Raw genomic sequence first — 6,000 nt, forward strand, 5'->3', positions numbered from 1 at the left:
GGCTTTGATGTATGCAACTTACTTTCAAATAGTCCAGAAAAGAATTAAGTGATAAATAGAAGTTTGGCGGGGGGGGGGGGGGGGGGGGGTGGTGGTTAGACATTGATAGCAAATGGTAAAGCAAATGGGGAAAAATGTTACCAATATGTGATTCTGGATACAAGGTTATCTATAGTCTGAATGTTTGTGTCCCCCCAACCCAGATTAATACGTTCAACTTTTAACCTCCAAAAATGATAGTATTTGGAGGTGGGGACTTTGAGAGGTGCTTAAGTCATGAGGATGGAGGGGTGCCTGGGTGGCTCAGTCGTTAAGCATCTGCCTTCGGCTCAGGTCATGATCCCAGGGTCCTGGGATCGAGTCCCGCGTCGGGCTCCCTACTCTGCGGGAAGCCTGCTTCTCCCTCTCCCACTCCCCCTGCTTGTGTTCTCTGTCTCTCTCTGTCAAATAAATAAATAAAATCTTAAAAAAAAAAAAAAAAGTCATGAGGATGGAGTCTTTGTGAAAGGGATTAGTGGGGTTTTTTCCAAAATGTTTTTTGTTATTGAAGTATAACTGACATACAAGGTTATATTAGTTTCAAGTGTACAACATGTTGATTTGGCAATTCTACACATTATACGATGCTCACCACAGTAAGTGTAATCACCATCCATCACCATACATTCCTACAATATTATTAACTATATTCCCTAAACTGTACTTTTCATCTCCATGACTCATTTATAACTCAAAGTTTGTACCATTAATCTCCTTCACCTAGTTCACCCTTCTTCTTCACCCACCTTCCCTCTAGCAACCATCACTTTGCTCCCTGTATTTAAGAGTCTGTTTTTGTTTGTCTTTTAGATTCTACATATAAATGAAATCATATGGATTGGTGGGATTAGTGTTTTTATGAAAGAAATCCCACAGAAATCCCTAGCCCCTCCCACCATGTAAAGACACAGCAAAAGACATGAGCTATCAGCCAGGAAGAAGTTCCTCATGTTGCCATGTGGCCATGCTCATGCCTTGATCTTGGACTTCCCAGCCTTCAGAACTGGGAGTAATACATTTCTGTCATTTATAAGCTACCCAGTTTGTGGCATTTTATTACTGCATACCGAATGGACTAAGACAGGGCATATAGATGCTCTTTGTAGTATTCTTATTCTTGCAAACTATAAATTTCAGATTATTTCAAAATAACCAGTTAAAAATAATCATCACTTATAAATCATAGGAAAATAACTAATCCAACCAGCAAGTATTAAATTGGAAAAGAACTATAAGTTCTTTTCTTATAGTTATATATAGTTATAACACTAAGGTGCTATAATCCCAAGGACAATGTGAATGAAGACAAAACTAAAAGAAAATAAACAATAAACTTATCTCGGAGAATGTTGAGTTTAAAATCAACAGTAACTATAGATGAGCAAAAATTTTCAAAATACAATAGAGATAAATCTTTATTATTTATATTTATGGAAGTAACCATTAGAAAATTTTAAAAAGTTTTCATATAAAGAGTAAGAAAGGGGATCAGGAGGATTTTGTGATGAATACTCCTGTTCTTTGAGAGCTCATCTGTACTATTTCTAGCACATCATGTTAATTTGAAAGGAATACAACTCTAATTTGCTGTTTTATATATGCTAATATCCCTTAGATTGTTCCTCTTTAAAATGTTGTGATTGTCGATCCTATACTTATTTTAATGGATACTTAATTTGATGTTGGTCAACAAATAGGAGATCAGGCGGATATGCTTCCAGAAACCCAAGGAGAATAAATTTTATTAAAACTCAGTTTTGATTAAATTACAAAGTCATGACTGATATTTCCCTCTCCATATCTCTGGGCCTTCTCCTTTCTGTGAACTTCTATTATATTTTCCTCTCATTTAATCTGGTCTGGTTTCTTTATTCAAACAAAATTACAGTAACCTTGACTTTATATGGCCTTTATAAAGTGTTGAAAGGAATTTGTGTTTTAATATGACTCATACAGTTTTTCTCCATTCAGGAGTTTCATTGTGATTTTTAATTTCTTTGATGATGTGAATAATATCTTGATTTATTGGATAATTTCCTTGAAAATTGACATTTTATATTTTGGTGGCTGAAGTTATTCCATTATTTTTAAAATGAGCTCTTTCAAATTTAAAATATTATTTCATGGATAGTAACTGTTAGTGCCCCAACAGTTACTTTTGCTCTATATTGATCTCTTCAGTGGGTTCGCTATGATAAATACTCAAAAAGTTGACCTAAATCATCATGTACAGTGTTTGTTATCTTTACCAGATAATTATTTCAATAAATTGACTCTACTGTGTGTCATACTGGATTATGAATAATGCATCTCCTGAGTCCTACCCTTGGAGGAAGCCCCTGGAACGGTATACGTTGTTGGATTTGGAGGTCTCTCGTTGTAATAACCATGAGGAAATTTTACCTTGGAAATTAACTTTTGTATGACCAAAACCTAAGTTTCATATCAGATATTTATCAAAGATCATTTTTATAATGGGCCATGAAAAACATACTTATACAGAAACACTAGTATGATACATTAACAGAGAATAGGTCTATAAAAGTCCATTTATAGTTTACTCAATGCAATTATACTTGTTTTTAAAGTGGTTTAAGAGGTTAAAGTTATTCTATCTCACTTTTGTTTGTATAGTATGCAGTTGGATAACTGCCTCTGTATTGCCTCATCGCCTCAGTATTATGATTAAAATTAAAATCATTAATTAAATTAATATTTGAGACTTCCAGGCTCAAGACAATGGCAGTTTATGCCTCAGTTATTTTCCCAATATTTCCTCAGAAAAACAACAGAACATAACAAGAAGGGAAAAGTAAAACTACACAAACTCCAAATAATACAAGTAAAAAAAGAAAAATTACAGTTCTGTCATTCTCGATTTTCCCAATTTCCTATTAGTATCATTTTCCTTCTCTAGCATTTCTTTAAAAGAAGGGGCAGTTTTGTGGGAGTGAGCCCTTGACCTGTGGGATCTGATGCTATCTCTAGGGAGATAATGCCAAAGTTCAATTAAATATGGGGAACACCCCACTGGTGTCAGAGAATGACTTGGGGGTGTAGAAAAACCACACACACTGAAATTTTGGTGTCAGAATTGTACGCATTAAAAAGTAGAAACAGGTGAAATTATTTGTAATAATATACTATCTAATCAAATATAGCCAAAATGGCACATTATAAAAAATATTAATGAGATATTTTACATTCTCTTTTCACACTGAGTTTAAAAAACCTGATGTGGATTTTATACTTACAGCACATCTCATTTCAGACCAATTCACATTTCAAGTGATCAGTAGCCATCTGGGGCTAGTGGAAACCATAGAGGAAAGCAAATATGTAGGCCACTTTTATCTCCCCTTTGAGAAACTGAACGCTTTTTTTTTTTTTAATCAACATATTTCAAATAGTCTCTTAGCTTGAATGGCTACAGAATGTATATCCATAGCCAACATTATACTATCTTGTACCTTGAGAAGAACCCTAACTACAACAGATGCTCAAAATTGTTTTTTGGATAAATATGTGAATGAATAAAAAAATGTTGTGCTGGCAATAAATTTTCCTTCACCTAAAAATGTCTACATTTCATGAATTCACAAATGATAGTTTCACTGAATGTATAATTTTGACAGGTTCTTTCCTTTTGTGCTTACAATATGTTGTACCATTTCCTTTGGCTTCAATGGTTTCTAAGGAGAAATTTGCAGTATTTCAAATCATCATTTCCCTATATATACAAAAAACATGCCATTTTTCTCTGCTTCCAAGCATTTTTGTTTTTTCATTAGCTTTCCACTTAATTTTGATATATTTAACATGTGTTCCTTTGGGTTTATCCTGTTTGGAGTCTGCTGAGTTTATTAACTTTGTAGTTTATATCTTTTCAACACTACATTCCTCTTCCTCTCCTTCTGGGATTCCACTGAGGCAAATATTATATATTTTGTTTTGTCCTGTAAGACTGAGGATCTGCTTATGTTTCTAATCCTATGTTTTCTCTTTTTAGTTCATACAGAATAAATTCCCTTTATTTTTCTTGCAGTGCCCAAACTCTTCTTCCTGTTATCTCCATTTTGCTATTGAGCCCATTCAGTGGGTTGTTTTTTTAATCATTCATTTTTTACTTCTAAAATGACTTTATTTCAATACTATTTTTCATGGCTTAGTGGAGCATCTGTAGAATCACTGTTTTCAAGTTTTTGTCACAAAATCCCAACATCTGTGTCATCTCAGTGTTAATATTTTTTTTTAAAGATTTTTATTTATTTATTTGACAGAGAGAGACACAGCGAGAGAGGGAACACAAGCAGGGGGAGAGGGAGAGGGAGAAGCAGACTGCCCGCTGAGCAGGGAGCCCAATGCAGGGCTCGATCCCAGGACCCTGGGATCATGACCTGAGCCGAAGGCAGACGCTTAACGACTGAGCCACCCAGGCGCCCCTCAGTGTTAATATTTGCTGATTTATTTTTCCAATGCAAGTTGGAATTTTCTGGATTCTTCATATCCAGAGATATTTTGGATTGTGTAGGCTGGTTTCATAGTTATTTCAGGCTTCTCAAGATACATAACATCATACCACAGACTGGGGGGCTTAAATAATAGAAATGTATCTCTCACAGTCCTGGAGGCTGGAAGTCCAAGATGAAAGTGTTGGCAGGGCTGATTTCAGATAAGGCCACACTCCTTGGCTGACAGCCAGCCTCCTTCTTGCTGTGTCCTCACATGGTCATTTTTCTGCGCACACACTTCTATGCATCTTCCTCTTTTTATAAGGTCACCAGACCTATTGGATGAGGATCTCACCCTTAAGACCTCTTTAACACCAATTACCTCCTGAAAGGCCTTATATCCAAATACAGTCACATTGGGGCTTAGGACTTCAACATATGAATTTTTGGGAAATACAAGTCAGTCTATAAAAGTAGTATTCAGAATTCTGGTTTCACCCCCAATATTCCTATTACTATTTTACTTTTTAGAGTCCTCAGATAACAGATCCATTCATTCTATCCACGCTTTATAGTTGTGATCAACAAGACAGTCAGGGTGGAGTGTGCTTATCAAGTACAAAAACTATTCTCTCTTCCTTTTTAAAAGTGCTTTTATAATAGGAGTATTAGCCCTACATGTGTAATATAGGATATAAATATTTTCTTCCAGTTTCATGACTTAAATAAAAACCTGTTGGGGGTGCCTGGGTGGCTCAGTTGGTTAAGCGACTGCCTTCAGCTCGGGTCATGATCCCAGGGTCCTGGGATCGAGTCCTGCATCGGGCTCCCTGCTCTGCGGGGAGCCTGCTTCTCCCTCTCCCACTCCCCCTGCTTGTGTTCCCTCTCTCGCTGTGTCTCTCTCTGTCAAATAAATAAATAAAATCTTTAAAAAAATAAAAAAATAAAAACCTGTTATGAAGGGGCTGGGTGGCTCAGTTCGTTGAGCATCTGACTTCAGCTCAGGTCGTGATCTCAGGGTCTTGGGACAGAGCTCTGTGTTGGGCTCCCTGCTCAGTGGGGAGCCTGCTTGTCCCTCTGCCCCTCCCCCCACTCATACTCACTCTCTTTCAAATAAATAAATCAAATCTTAAAAAAAAATACTTATGAAAAGAGATCACTGGGTCTGATATGATTAAGAATCATTTATGTTAAGTGACCTGTTCAATATCCTGTTATCTCCATTGCTTGAGCTGTTGACTCTAATTATCTTTCCAGAAGCTCATCTCAGCCACATAGTTCCATTGTCATGTCTTGGAACTGTAGGATACGCACTCTAAAATTATGATTTCAAACATCTCTCTCTATGAACATGAGCACCTCCAGCCCACTTACTCTTGTAATACTGATCTATCAATTTGCTGACCCAATTGAGATATTCCCTTACCTGGTTTATTATTTTAAAAAATGATCATCCTGTCCTCATTTTATATATATATATATATATATATATATATATATATATATATAT

The sequence above is a fragment of the Phoca vitulina genome, unplaced genomic scaffold (assembly GCF_004348235.1).
Source record: "Phoca vitulina isolate PV1807 unplaced genomic scaffold, GSC_HSeal_1.0 scaffold42, whole genome shotgun sequence".
Lineage (NCBI taxonomy): Eukaryota > Metazoa > Chordata > Mammalia > Carnivora > Phocidae > Phoca > Phoca vitulina.